This window comes from Pleurodeles waltl, chromosome 1_1 (genome assembly GCF_031143425.1).
Source record: "Pleurodeles waltl isolate 20211129_DDA chromosome 1_1, aPleWal1.hap1.20221129, whole genome shotgun sequence".
NCBI lineage: Eukaryota > Metazoa > Chordata > Amphibia > Caudata > Salamandridae > Pleurodeles > Pleurodeles waltl.
This window is the reverse complement of record NC_090436.1, coordinates 579,312,904-579,328,823: the sequence shown is the minus strand read 5'-3', so window position 1 is coordinate 579,328,823 and position 15,920 is coordinate 579,312,904.

Sequence of the window (15,920 nt, the reverse complement as noted above, 5' to 3'; positions counted from 1 at the left end):
TCTGGGCACAAAGCCCCCTCCAGAACCAGTGGAGAAAGGCATCCACTACCTCAGTCCTTGGCAGGATGAAGCACGTTGGGCACCAAGCCCCCTCCAGAACCAGTGGAGTATCACATCCACTACCTCAGTCCTTGGCAGGATGAAGCACTCTGGGCACCAAGCCCCCTCCAGAACCAGTTGAGAAAGGCATCCACTACCTTAGTACTTGGCAGGATGAAGCACTCTGGGCACAAAGCCCCCTCCAGAACCAGTGGAGTATCACATCTACTACCTCAGTGTTTGGCAGGATGAAGCACTCTGGGCACAAAGCCCCCTCCAGAACCAGTGGAGAAAGGCATCCACTACCTCAGTCCTTGGCAGGATGAAGCACGTTGGGCACCAAGCCCCCTCCAGAACCAGTGGAGTATCACATCCACTACCTCACTCCTTGGCAGGATGAAGTACTCTGGGCAACAAGCTCCCTCCAGAACCAGTGGAGAAAGGCATCCACTACCTCAGTCCTTGGCAGGATGAATAACTCTGGGCAACAAGCCCCCTTCAGAACCAGTGGAGTATCACATCCACTACTTCAGTCCTTGGCAGGATGAAGCACTCTGGGCACCAAGCTCCCTCCAGAACCAGTGGAGTATCACATCCACTACCTCAGTCCTTGGCAGGATGAAGCACTCTGGGCACAAAGGCCCCTCCAGAACCAGTGGAGAAGGCATCCACTACCTCAATCCTTGGCAGAATGAAGCACTCTGGGCACCAAGCCCCCTCCAGAACGAGTGGAGCATCACATCCAATACCTCAGTCCTTGGCAGGATGAAGCACTCTGGGCACAAAGCTCCCTCCAAAACCAGTGGAGTATCACAACCACTACCTCAATCCTTGGCAGGATGAAGCACTCTGGGCACTAATCCTCCTTCCCCGCAGGAACCAGTGGAGAAAGGCATCCACTACCTCAGTCCTTGGCAGGATGAAGCACTCTGGGCACCAAGCCCCCTCCAGAACCAGTGGAGAAAAGCATCCACTACCTCAATCCTTGACAGGATGAAGCACTCTGGCACCAAGCCCTCTCCAGAACCATTGGAGTATCACATCCACTACCTCAGTCCTTGGTAGGATGAAGCACTCTGGGCACAAAGGCCCCTCCAGAACCAGTGGAGAAAGGCGTCCACTACCACAGTCCTTGGCAGGATGAAGCACTCTAGGCACCAAGCCCCCTCCAGAAACAGTGGAGAAAGGCATCCACTACCTCAGTCCTTGGCAGGATGAAGTACTCTGGGCACCAAGCCCCCTCCAGAACCAGTGGAGAAAGGCATCCACTACCTCAGACCTTGGCAAGATGAAGCACTCTGGGCTCCAAGCCACCTCCAGAACCAGTGGAATATCACATCCACTACCTCAGTCCTTGGCAGGATGAAGCAGTCTGGGCACAAAGCCCCCTCCAGAACCAGTGGAGTATCACATCCACAACCTCAGTCCTTGGCAGGATGAAGCACTCTGGGCACAAAGCCCCCTCCAGAACCAGTGGAGAAAGGCATCCACTACCTCAGTCCTTGGCAGTATGAAGCACTCTGGGCACCAAGCACCTTCCAGAACCAGTGGAGAAAGGCATGCACTACCTTAGTCCTTGGCAGGATGAAGCACTCTGGGCACAAAGCCCCCTCCAGAACCAGTGGAGTATCACATCCCCTACCTCAGTGCTTGGCAGGATGAAGCACTCTGGGCACCAAGCCCCCTCCAGAACCAGTTGAGAAAGGCATCCACTACCTTAGTACTTGGCAGGATGAAGCACTCTGGGCACAAAGCCCCCTCCAGAACCAGTGGAGTATCACATCTACTACCTCAGTGTTTGGCAGGATGAAGCACTCTGGGCACAAAGCCCCCTCCAGAACCAGTGGAGAAAGGCATCCACTACCTCAGTCCTTGGCAGGATGAAGCACGTTGGGCACCAAGCCCCCTCCAGAACCAGTGGAGTATCACATCCACTACCTCAGTCCTTGGCAGGATGAAGTACTCTGGGCAACAAGCTCCCTCCAGAACCAGTGGAGAAAGGCATCCACTACCTCAGTCCTTGGCAGGATGAATAACTCTGGGCAACAAGCCCCCTTCAGAACCAGTGGAGTATCACATCCACTACTTCAGTCCTTGGCAGGATGAAGCACTCTGGGCACAAAGCCCCCTCCAGAACCAGTGAGTATCACATCCACTACCTCAGTCCTTGGCAGGATGAAGCACTCTTGGCACAAAGCCCCCTCCAGAACCAGTGGAGAAAGGCATCCCCTACCTCAGTCCTTGGCAGGATGAAGAACTTTAGGCACCAAGCCCCCTCCAGAACTAGTGGAGTATCACATCCACTACCTCAGTCCTTGGCTGGATGAAGCACTCTGGGCACCAAGCCCCCTCCAGAACCAGAGGAGAAAGGCATCCACTGCCTCAGTCCTTGGCAGGATGAAGTACTCTGGGCACCAAGCCCCCTCCACAACCAGAGGAGAAAGGCATCCACTACCTCAGTCCTTGGCAGGATGAATCACTCTGGGCACCAAGCCCATTTCAGAACCAGTGGAGTATCACATCCACTACATCAGTCCTTGGCAGGATTAAGCACTCTGGGCACCAAGCCCCCTCCAGAACCAGTGGAGTATCACATCCACTACCTTAGTCCTTGGCAGGATGAATCACTCTGGGCACAAAGGCCCCTCCAGAACCAGTGGAGAAAGGCATCCACTACCTCAGTCCTTGGCAGTATGAAGCACTCTGGGCACCAAGCTCCCTCCAGAACCAGTGGAAAACGGCATCCACTATCTCAGTCCTAAGCAGAATGAAGTACTCTGGGCACCAAGCCCCCTCCAGAGCCAGTGGAGAAAGGCATCCACTACCTCAGTCCTTGGCAGGATGAATCACTCTGGGCACCAAGCCCCCTTCAGAACCAGTGGAGTATCACATCCACTACCTCAGTCCTTGGCAGGATGAAGCACTCTGGGCACAAAGCCCCCTCCAGAAACAGTGGAGTATCACATCCACTACCTCATTCCTTGGCAGGATGAAGCACTCTGGGCACAAAGCCCCCTCCAGAACCAGTGGAGAAAGGCATCCACTACCTCAGTCCTTGGCAGGATGAAGCACTCTGGGCACCAAGCCCCCTCCAAAACCAGTGGAGTATCACATCCACTACCTCAGTCCTTGGCAGGATGAAGCACTCTGGGCACAAAGCCCCCTCCAGAACTAGTGGAGTATCACATCCACTACCTCAGACCTTGGCAGGATGAAGCACTCTGGGCACAAAGCCCCCTCCAGAACCAGTGGAGAAAGGCATCCACTACATCTGTCCTTGGCAGGATGAAGCACTTTGGGCACCAACCCCCCTTTAGAACCAGTGGAGTATCACATCAACTACCTCAGTCCTTGGCACGATGAAGCACTCTGAGCACCAAGCCCACTCCAGAACCAGTGGAGCATCACATCCAATACCTCAGTCCTTGGCAGGATGAAGCACTCTGGGCACAAAGCCCCCTCCAAAACCAGTGGAGTATCACAACCACTACCTCAATCCTTGGCAGGATGAAGCACTCTGGGCACTAATCCTCCTTCCACGCAGGAACCAGTGGAGAAAGGCATCCACTACCTCAGTCCTTGGCAGGATGAAGCACTCTGGGCACCAAGCCCCCTCCAGAACCAGTGGAGAAAAGCATCCACTACCTCAATCCTTGATAGGATGAAGCACTCTGGCACCAAGCCCCCTCCAGAACCATTGGAGTATCACATCCACTACCTCAGTCCTTGGTAGGATGAAGCACTCTAGGCACAAAGCCCCCTCCAGAACCATTAGAGTATCACATCCACTACCTCAGTCCTTGGCAGAATGAAGCACTCTGGGCACAAAGCCCCCTCCAGAACCAGTGGAGAAAGGCATCCATTACCTCAGTCCTTGGCAGGATGAAGCACTTTGGGCACCAAGCCCCCTCCAGAACCAGTGCAGTACCACATCCACTAACTCAGTCCTTGGCAGGATGAAGCACTCTGAGCACCAACCCCCTCCAGAACCAGTGGAGAAAGGCATCCACTACCTCAGTCTTTGGCAGGATGAAGTACTCTGGGCACCAAGCCCCCTCCAGAACAAGTGGAGATTCACATCCACTACCTCAGTCCTTGGCAGGATGAAACACTCTGGGCACAAAGGCCCCTCCAGAACCAGTGGAGAGAGGCATCCACTACCTCAGTCCTTGGCAGTATGAAGCACTCTGGGCACCAAGCCCCCTCCAGAACCAGTGGAGAAAGGCATCCACTAACTCAGTCCTTAGCAGGACGAAGCCCTCTGGGCACAAAGCCCCCTCCAGAACCAGTGGAGTATCTCATCCACTACCTCACTCCTTGGCAGGATGAAGCACTCTGGGCACAACGCCCCCTCCAGAACCAGTGGAAAAAGACATCCACAACCTAAGTCCTTGGAAGGATGAAGCACTTGTAGGCACCAAACCCCTCCAGAACCAGTGGAGCATCACATCCACTACCTCAATCCTTGACAGGATGAAGCACTCTGGCACCAAGCCCCCTCCAGAACCATTGGAGTATCACATCCACTACCTCAGTCCTTGGCAGGATGAAGCACTCTGGGCACCAAGCCCCCTCCAGAACCAGTGGAGAAAGGCATCCACTACCTCAGTCCTTGGCAGGATGAATCACTCTGGGCACCAAGCCCCCTTCAGAACCAATGGAGTATCAGATGCACTACCTCAGTCCTTGGCAGGATGAAGCACTCAGGGCACCAAGCCCCCTCCAGAACCAGTGGAGTATCACATCCACTACCTCGGTCCTTGGCAGGATAAAGCACTCTGGGCACCAAGCCCCCGCCAGAATCAGTGGAGAAAGGCATCCGCTACCTCAGTCCTTGGCAGGATGAAGTACTCTGGGCACCAAGCCCCCTCCAGAACAAGTGGAGAAAGGCATCCACTAACTCAGTACTTGGCAGGATGAATCACTCTGGACACCAAGCCCCCTTCAGAACCAGTGGAGTATCACATCCACTACTTCAGTCCTTGGCAGGATGAAGCACTCTGGGCACCAAGCCCCCTCCAGAACCAGTGGAGTATCACATCCAATACCTCAGTCCTTGGCAGGAAGAAGCACTCTGGGCACCAAGCCCCCTCCAGAACCAGTGGAGAAAGGCATCCACTACCTCAGTCCTTGGCAGTATGAAGCACTCTGGGCACAAAGCCCCCTCCAGAACCAGTGGAGAAAGGCATCCACTACCTCAGTCCTTAGGAGGATGAAGCACTCTGGGCACAAAGCCCCCTCCAGAACCAGTGGAGTATCTCATCAACTACCTCAGTCCTTGGCAGGATGAAGCACTCTGGGCAGAAAGCCCCCTCCAGAACCAGTGGAGAAAGACATCCACTACCTCAGTCCTTGGCAGGATGAAGCACTATGGGCACCAAGCCCCCTTCAGAACCAGTGGAGTATCACATCCACTACTTCAGTCCTTGGCAGGATGAAGCACTCTGGGCACCAAGCCCCCTCCAGAATCAGTGGAGAAAGGCATCCACTACCTCAGTCCTTGGCAGGATGAAGCACTCTGTGCACCAAGCCCCCTCCAGTACCAGTAGAGTATCACATCCATTACCTCAGTCCTTGGCAGGATGAAGCACTCTGAGCTCAAAGCCCCCTCCAGAACCAGTGGAGAAAGGCATCCACTACCTCAGTCCTTGGCAGGATGAAGCACTCTGGGCACAAAGCCCCCTCCAAAACCAGTGGAGTATCACATTCAATACCTTTGTCCTTGGTACGATGAAGCACTCTAGGCACACAGCTCCCTCCAGAACCATTGGAGTATCACACACACTACCTCAGTCCTTGGCAGGATGAAGCACTCTGGGCACAAAGCTCCCTCCAGAACCAGTGGAGTATCACATCCATTACCTCAGTCCTTGGCAGGATGAAGCACTCTGAGCACAAAGCCCCCTCCAGAACCAGTGGAGAAAGGCATCCACTACCTCAGTCCTTGGCAGGATGAAGCACTCTGTGCACCAAGCCCCCTCCAGTACCAGTAGAGTATCACATCCATTACCTCAGTCCTTGGCAGGATGAAGCACTCTGGGCACAAAGCTCCCTCCAGATCTAGTGGAGAAAGGCATCCACTACCTCAGTCCTTGGCAGGATGAAGCACTCTGGGTACCAAGCCCCCTCCAGAACCAGTGGAGAAAGGCATCCACCACCTCAGTCCTTGGCAGGATGTAGCACTCTGGGCAACAAGCCCCCTCCAGAACCAGTGGAGTATTACATCCACTTCCTCAGTCCTTGGCAGGATGAAGCACTCTGGGCAAAAAGCCCCCTCCAGAACCAGTGGAGTATCACATCCACTACCTCTGTCCTTGGCAGGAAGAAGCACTCTGGGCACCAGGCCCCCTCCAGAAACAGTGGTGAAAGGCATCCACTACCTCAGACCTTGGCAGGACGAAGTACTCTGGGCACCAAGCCCCGTCCAGAACCAGTGGAGAAAGACATCCACTACCTCAGTCTTTGGCAGTATGAAGCACTCTGGGCACCAAGCCCCCTCCAGAACCAGTGGAGAAAGGCATCCACTACCTTAGTCCTTGGCAGGATAAAGCACTCTGGGCACAAGGCCCCCTCCAGAACCAGTGGAGTATCACATCCCCTACCTCATTCCTTGGCAGGATGAAGCACTCTGGGCACAAAGCCCCCTCCAGAACTAGTGGAGTATCACATCCACTACCTCAGTCCTTGGCAGGATGAAGCACTCTTGGCACAAAGCCCCCTCCAGAACCAGTGGAGAAAGGCATCCACTACCTCAGTCCTTGGCAGGATGAAGAACTTTAGGCACCAAGCCCTCTCCAGAACTAGTGGAGTATCACATCCACTACCTCAGTCCTTGGCAGGATGAAGCCCTCTGGGCACAAAGCCCCCTCCAGGACCAGTGGAGAAAGGCATCCACTACCTCAGTCCTTGGCAGGATGAAGCACTTTGGGCACCAAGCCCCCTCCAGAACCAGTGGAGTATCACATTCACTACCTCAGTCCTTGGCAGGATGAGGCACTCGGGGCACCAAGCCCCCTCCAGAACTAGTGGAGTATCACATCCACTACCTCAGTCCTTGGCAGGATGAAGCACTCTGGGCACAAAGCCCCCTCCAGAACCAGTGGAGAAAGGCATCCACTACCTCAGTCCTTGGCAGGATGAAGAACTTTAGGCACCAAGCCCCCTCCAGAACTAGTGGAGTATCACATCCACTATCTCAGTCCTTGGCAGGATGAAGCACTCTGGGCACCAAGCCCCCTCTAGAACCAGTGGAGAAAGGCATCCACTACCTCAGTCCTTCGCAGGATGAATCGCTCTGGGCACCAAGCCCCCTTCAGAACCAGTGAGTATCACTTCCACTACCTCTGTCCTTGGCAGGATGAAGCACTCTGGGCACCAAGCCCCCTCCAGAACCAGTGGAGAAAGGCAATCACTACCTCAGTCCATGGCAGGATGAATCACTCTGGGCACCAAGCCCCTTTCAGAACCAGTGGAGTATCGCAATCACTACCTCAGTCCTTGGCAGGATGAAGCACTCTGGGTACCAAGCCCCCTCCAGAACCAGTGGAGTATCACATCCACTACCTCAGTCCTTGGCAGGATGAAGCACTCTGGGCACCAAGCCCCCTCCAGAACTAGTGGAGTATCACATCCACTACCACAGTCCTTGGCAGGATGAAGCACTCTGGGCACCAAGCCCCCTCCAGAACCAGTGGAGAAAGGCATCCACTACCTCAGTCCTTGGCAGGATGAATCGCTCTGGGCACCAAGCCCCCTTCAGAACTAGTGGAGTATCACATCCACTACCTCTGTCCTGGCAGGATGAAGCACTCTGGGCACCAAGCCCCCTCCAGAACCAGTGGAGAAAGGCATCCACTACCTCAGTCCTTAGGAGGATGAAGCACTCTGGGCACAAAGCCCCCTCCAGAACCAGTGGAGTATCTCATCAACTACCTCAGTCCTTGGCAGGATGAAGCACTCTGAGCAGAAAGCCCCCTCCAGAACCAGTGGAGAAAGACATCCACTACCTAAGTCCTTGGCAGGCTGAAGCACTTTGGGCACCAAGCCCCCTCCAGAACCAGTGGAGTATCACATCCACTACCTCAGTCCTTGGCAGGATGAAGCACTCTGGGCACCAAGCCACCCTCCAGAACTAGTGGAGTATCAAATCTACTACCTCAGTCCTTGGCAGGATGAAGCACTCTAGGCACAAAGCCCCCTCCAGAACCAGTGGAGAAAGGCATCCACTACCTCAGTCCTTGGCAGTATGAAGAACTTTGGGTACCAAGCCCCCTCCAGCACCAGTGGAGAAAGGCATCCTCTACCTCAGTCCTTGGCAGGATGAAGTACTCTGGGCACCAAGCCCCCTCCAGAACCAGTGGAGAAAGGCATCCACTACCTCAGTCCTTGGCAGGATGAATCACTCTGGGCACCAAGCCCCCTTCAGAACCAGTGGAGTATCACATCCACTACCTCAGTCCTTGGCAGGATGAAGCACTCTGGGCACAAAGCCCCATCCAGAACCAGTGGAGAAAGGCATCCACTACCTCAGTCCTTGACAGGATGAAGCACTCTGGGCAAAAAGCCCCCTCCAGAACCAGTGGAGAATCACATCCACTACCTCAGTCCTTGGCAGGATGAAGCACTCTGGGCACTAAGCCCCCTCCAGAACCAGTGGAGAAAGGCATCCACTACCATAGTCCTTGGCAGGATGAAGCACTCCGGGCACAAAGCCCCCTCCAGAACCAGTGGAGTATCACATCCCCTACCTCAATCCTTGGCAGGATGAAGCACTCTGGACACAAAGCCCCCTCCAGAACCAGTGGAGAAAGGCATCCACTACCTTAGTCCTTGGCAGGATGAAGCACTTTGGGCACCAAGCCCCCTCCAGAACCAGTGGAGTATCACATCCACTACCTCAGTCCTTGGCAGGATGAAGCACTCTGGGCACCAAGCCCCCTCCAGAACTAGTGGAGTATCACATCCACTACCTTAGTCCTTTTGCAGGATGAAGCACTCTGGGCACAAAGCCCCCTCCAGAACCAGTGGAGAAAGGCATCCACTACCTCAGTCATTGGCAGGATGAAGAACTGTGGGTACCAAGCCCCCTCCAGAACCAGTGGAGTATCACATCCACTACCTCAGTCCTTGGCAGGATGAAGCACTCTGGGCTCCAAGCCCCCTCCAGAACCAGTGGAGAAAGGCATCCACTACCTCAGTCCTTGGCTGGATGAAGTACTCTGGGCACCAAGCCCCCTCCAGAACCAGTGGAGAAAGGCATGCACTACCTCAGTCCTCGGCAGGATGAATCACTCTGGGCAAAAAGCCCCCTTCAGAACCAGTAGAGTATCACATCCACTACCTCAGTCCTTGGCAGGATGAAGCACTCTGGGCACCAAGCCCCCTCCAGAACCAGTGGAGAAAGGCATCCACTACCTCAGTCCTTGGCAGGATGAAGCACTCTGGGCACCAAGCCCCCTCCAGAACTAGTGGAGAAAGGCATCCACTACCTCAGTCCTTGGCAGGATGAAGCACTCTGGGCAAAAAGCCCCCTCCAGAACCAGTGGCGTATCACATCCACTACCTCAGTCCTTGGCAGGATGAAGCACTCTGGGCACCAAGCCCCCTCCAAAACGAGTGGAGAAAGGCATCCACTACCTTAGTCCTTGGCAGGAAGAAGCACTCTGGGCACAAAGCCCCCTCCAGAACAAGTGGAGTATCACATCCACTACCTCATTCCTTGGCAGGATGAAGCACTCTGGGCACAAAGCCCCCTACAGAACCAGTGGAGAAAGGCATTCACTACCACAGTCCTTGGCAAGATGAAGCACTCTGGGCACCAAGCCCCCTCCAGAACCAGTGGAATATCACATCCACTACCTCAGTCCTTGGCAGGATGAAGCACTCTGGGCACAAAGCCCCCTCCAGAACCAGTGGAGTATCACATCCACTACCTCAGTCCTTGGTAGGATGAAGCACTCTGGGCACAAAGCCCCCTCCAGAACCAGTGTAGAAAGGCATCCACTACCTCAGTCCTTGGCAGTATGAAGCACTTTGGACACCAAGCCCCCTCCAGAACCAGTGGAGAAAGGCATCCACTACCTCAGTCCTTGGCAGGATGAAGCACTCTGGGCACAAAGCCCCCTCCAGTACCAGTGTAGAAAGCCATCCACTACCTCAGTCCTTGGCAGTATGAAGCACTCTGGACACCAAGCCCCCTCCAGAACCAGTGGAGAAAGGCGTCCACTACCTCAGTCGCTGGCAGGATGAAGTACTCTGGGCACCAAGCCCCCTCCAGAACCAGTGGAGAAAGGCATCCACTACCTCAGTCCTTGGCAGGATGAAGCACTCTGGGTACCAAGCCCCCTCTAGAACCAGTGGAGAAAGGCATCCACTACCTCAGTCCTTGGCAGGATGAAGTGCTCTGGGCACCAAGCACCCTCCAGAACCAGTGGAGAAAGGCATCCACTACCTCAGTCCTTGGCAGGATGAAGCACTCTGGGCACCAAGCCCCATCCAGAACCAGTGGAGTATTACATCCACTTCCTCAGTCCTTGGCAGGATGAAGCACTCTGGGCAAAAAGCCCCCTCCAGAACCAGTGGAGTATCACATCCACTACCTCAGTCCTTGGCAGGATGAAGCACTCTGGGCACAAATCCCCCTCCAGAACCAGTGGAGAACGGCATCCACTACCTAAGTCCTTGGCAGTATGAAGCACTCTGGTCACCAAGCCCCACCCAGGACCAGTGGAGAAAGGCATCCACTACCTCAGTCCTTGGCAGGATGAAGCACTCTGGGCACAAAGGCCCCTCCAGAACCAGTTGAGAAAGGCGTCCACTACCTTAGTCCTTGGCAGGATGAAGCACTTTGGGCACCAAGCCCCCTCCAGAACCAGTGGAGTATCACATCCACTACCTCAGTCCTTGGCAGGATGAAGCACTCTGGGCACCAAGCCCCCTCCAGAACTAGTGGAGTATCACATCCACTACCTTAGTCCTTTTGCAGGATGAAGCACTCTGGGCACAAAGCCCCCTCCAGAACCAGTGGAGAAAGGCATCCACTACCTCAGTCATTGGCAGGATGAAGAACTGTGGGTACCAAGCCCCCTCCAGAACCAGTGGAGTATCACATCCACTACCTCAGTCCTTGGCAGGATGAAGCACTCTGGGCACCAAGCCCCTTCCAGAACCAGTGGAGAAAGGCATCCACTACCTCAGTCCTTGACTGGATGAAGTACTCTGGGCACCAAGCCCCCTCCAGAACCAGTGGAGAAAGGCATGCACTACCTCAGTCCTCGGCAGGATGAATCACTCTGGGCAAAAAGCCCCCTCCAGAACCAGTAGAGTATCACATCCACTACCTCAGTCCTTGGCAGGATGAAGCACTCTGGGCACCAAGCCCCCTCCAGAACCAGTGGAGAAAGGCATCCACTACCTCAGTCCTTGGCAGGATGAAGCACTCTGGGCACCAAGCCCCCTCCAGAACTAGTGGAGAAAGGCATCCACTACCTCAGTCCTTGGCAGAATGAAGCACTCTGGGCACAAATCCCCCTCCAGAACCAGTGGAGAAAGGCGTCCACTACCTCAGTCATTGGCAGGATGAAGCACTTTGGGCACCAAGCCCCCTCCAGATAAAGTGGAGAAAGGCATCCACTACCTCAGTCCTTGGCAGGATGAAGTACTCTGGGCACCAAGCCCCCTCCAGAACCAGTGGAGAAAGGCATTCACTACCTCAGTCCTTGGCAAGATGAAGCACTCTGCGCACCAATCCCCCTCCAGAACCAGTGGAATATCACATCCACTACCTCAGTCCTTGGCAGGATGAAGCACTCCGGGGACAAAGACCCCTCCAGAACCAGTGGAGTATCACATCCACTACCTCAGTCCTTGGTAGGATGAAGCACTCTGGGCACAAAGCCCCCTCCAGAAGCAGTGTAGAAAGGCATTCACTACCTCAGTCCTTGGCGGTATGAAGCACTCTGGGCACCAAGCCCCCTCCAGAACCAGTGGGGAAAGGCATCCACTACCTTAGTCCTTGGCAGGATGAAGCAGTCTGGGCACAAAGCCCCCTCCAGAATCAGTGGAGTATCACATCCACTACCTCAGTCCTTGGTAGGATGAAGCACTCTGGGCACAATGCCCCCTCCAGAATCAGTGGAGAAAGGCATCCACTTCCTCTGTCCTTGGCAGGATGAAGCACTCTGGGCACTAATCCCGCTGCAGATCCAGTGGAGAAAGGAATCCACTACCTCAGTCCTTGGCAGGATGAAGCACTCTGGGCACCAAGCCCCCTCCAGAACCAGTGGAGTATCCCATCCACTACCTCAGTCCTTGGCAGGATGAAGCACTCTGGGCACAAAGCCCCCTCCAGAACCAGTGGAGAAAGGCATCCAGTACCTCAGTCCTTGTCAGGATGAAGCACTCTGGGCACCAAGCCCCCTCCAGAACCAGTGGAGTATCCCATCCACTACCTCAGTCCTTGGCAGGATGAAGCACTCTGGGCACAAAGTCCCCTCCAGAACCAGTGGAGAAAGGCATCCACTAACTCAGTCCTTGGCAGGATGAAGCACTCTGGGTATCAAGCCCCCTCCAGCACCAGTGGAGAAAGGCATCCACTACCTCAGTCCTTGGCAGGATGAAGTACTCTGGGCACTAAGCCCCCTCCAGAACCAGTGGAGAAAGGCATCCACTACCTCAGTCCTTGGCAGGATGAAGCACTCTGGAACCAAGCCCCCTCCAGAACCAGTGGAGTATCACAATCCATAACTCAGTCCTTGGGAGGATGAAGCACTCTGGGCACAAAGCCCCCTCCAGAACTAGTGGAGTATCACATCCACTACCTCATTCCTTGGCAGCATGAAGCACTCTGGGCACAAAGCCCGCTCTATGACCAGTGGAGAAAGGCATCAACTATCTCAGTCCTTGGCAGGATGAAGCACGTTGGGCACTAACCACCCTCCAGAACCAGTGGAGTATCACATCCACTACCTCAGTCCTTGGCATGATGAAGCACTCCGGGCAACAAGCCCCCTCCAGAACCAGTGGAGTATCACATCCACTACCTCAGTCCTTGGCAGGATGAAGCACTTTGGGCACAACGCCCCCTCCAGAACCAGTGATGAAAGGCATCCACTACCTCTGTCCATGGCAGGATGAAGCACTCTGGGCACCAAGCCCCCTCCAGAACCAGTGGAGAAAGGCATCCATTACCTCAGTCCTTGGCAGGATGAAGCACTCTGGGCACCAAGCCCCCTCCAGAACCAGTGGAGAAAGGCATCAACTTCCTCAGTCCTTGGCAGGATGAAGCACTCTGGGCCCAAAGCCTCCTCCAGAACCAGTGGAGTATCACATCCACTACCACAGTCCTTGGCAGGATGCAGCACTCTGGGCACAAAGGCCCCTCCAGAACCAGTGGAGAAAGGCATCCACCACCTCAGTCCTTGGCAGGATGAAGCACTCTGGGCACCAAGCCCCCTCCAGAACCAGTGGAGAAAGGCATCAACTTCCTCAGTCCTTGGCAGGATGAAGCACTCTGGGCAAAAAGCCCCATCCAGAACCAGTGGCGTATCACATCCACTACCTCAGTCCTTGGCAGGATGAAGCACTCTGGGCACCAAGCCCCCTCCAAAACGAGTGGAGAAAGGCATCCACTACCTTAGTCCTTGGCAGGATGAAGCACTCGGGCACAAAGCCCCCTCCAGAACAAGTGGAGTATCACATTCACTACCTCATTCCTTGGCAGGATGAAGCACTCTGGGCACAAAGCCCCCTACAGAACCAGTGGAGAAAGGCATTCACTACCACAGTCCTTGGCAAGATGAAGCACTCTGCGCACCAAGCCCCCTCCAGAACCAGTGGAATATCACATCCACTACCTCAGTCCTTGGCAGGATGAAGCACTCTGGGCACAAAGCCCCCTCCAGAACCAGTGGAGTATCACATCCACTACCTCAGTCCTTGGTAGGATGAAGCACTCTGGGCACAAAGCCCCCTCCAGAACCAGTGTAGAAAGGCATCCACTACCTCAGTCCTTGGCAGTATGAAGCACTTTGGACACCAAGCCCCCTCCAGAACCAGTGGAGAAAGGCATCCACTACCTCAGTCCTTGGTAGGATGAAGCACTCTGGGCACAAAGCCCCCTCCAGTACCAGTGTAGAAAGCCATCCACTACCTCAGTCCTTGGCAGTATGAAGCACTCTGGACACCAAGCCCCCTCCAGAACCAGTGGAGAAAGGCGTCCACTACCTCAGTCGCTGGCAGGATGAAGTACTCTGGGCACCAAGCCCCCTCCAGAACCAGTGGAGAAAGGCATCCACTACCTCAGTCCTTGGCAGGATGAAGCACTCTGGGTACCAAGCCCCCTCTAGAACCAGTGGAGAAAGGCATCCACTACCTCAGTCCTTGGCAGGATGAAGTGCTCTGGGCACCAAGCACCCTCCAGAACCAGTGGAGAAAGGCATCCACTACCTCAGTCCTTGGCAGGATGAAGCACTCTGGGCACCAAGCCCCATCCAGAACCAGTGGAGTATTACATCCACTTCCTCAGTCCTTGGCAGGATGAAGCACTCTGGGCAAAAAGCCCCCTCCAGAACCAGTGGAGTATCACATCCACTACCTCAGTCCTTGGCAGGATGAAGCACTCTGGGCACAAATCCCCCTCCAGAACCAGTGGAGAACGGCATCCACTACCTCAGTCCTTGGCAGTATGAAGCACTCTGGTCACCAAGCCCCACCCAGGACCAGTGGAGAAAGGTATCCACTACCTCAGTCCTTGGCAGGATGAAGCACTCTGGGCACAAAGGCCCCTCCAGAACCAGTGGAGAAAGGCGTCCACTACCTTAGTCCTTGGCAGGATGAAGCACTTTGGGCACCAAGCCCCCTCCAGGATCAGTGGAGTATCACATCCACTACCTCAGTCCTTGGCAGGATGAAACACTCTGGGCACCAAGCCCCCTCCAGAACTAGTGGAGTATCACATCCACTACCTTAGTCCTTTTGCAGGATGAAGCACTCTGGGCACAAAGCCCCCTCCAGAACCAGTGGAGAAAGGCATCCACTACCGCAGTCATTGGCAGGATGAAGAACTGTGGGTACCAAGCCCCCTCCAGAACCAGTGGAGTATCACATCCACTACCTCAGTCCTTGGCAGGATGAAGCACTCTGGGCACCAAGCCCCTTCCAGAACCAGTGGAGAAAGGCATCCACTACCTCAGTCCTTGGCTGGATGAAGTACTCTGGGCACCAAGCCCCCTCCAGAACCAGTGGAGAAAGGCATGCACTACCTCAGTCCTCGGCAGGATGAATCACTCTGGGCAAAATGCCCCCTTCAGAACCAGTAGAGTATCACATCCACTACCTCAGTCCTTGGCAGGATGAAGCACTCTGGGCACCAAGCCCCCTCCAGAACCAGTGGAGAAAGGCATCCACTACCTCAGTCCTTGGCAGGATGAAGCACTCTGGGCACCAAGCCCCCTCCAGAACTAGTGGAGAAAGGCATCCACTACCTCAGTCCTTGGCAGAATGAAGCACTCTGGGCACAAATCCCCCTCCAGAACCAGTGGAGAACGGCATCCACTACCTCAGTCCTTGGCAGTATGAAGCACTCTGGTCACCAAGCCCCATACAGGACCAGTGGAGAAAGGCATCCACTACCTCAGTCCTAGGCAGGATGAAGCACTCTGGGCACAAAGGCCCCTCCAGAACCAGTGGAGAAAGGCGTCCACTACCTCAGTCCTTGGCAGGATGAAGCACTTTGGGCACCAAGCCCCCTCCAGATAAAGTGGAGAAAGGCATCCACTACCTCAGTCCTTGGCAGGATGAAGTACTCTGGGCACCAAGCCCCCTCCAGAACCAGTGGAGAAAGGCATTCACTACCTCAGTCCTTGGCAAGATGAAGCACTCTG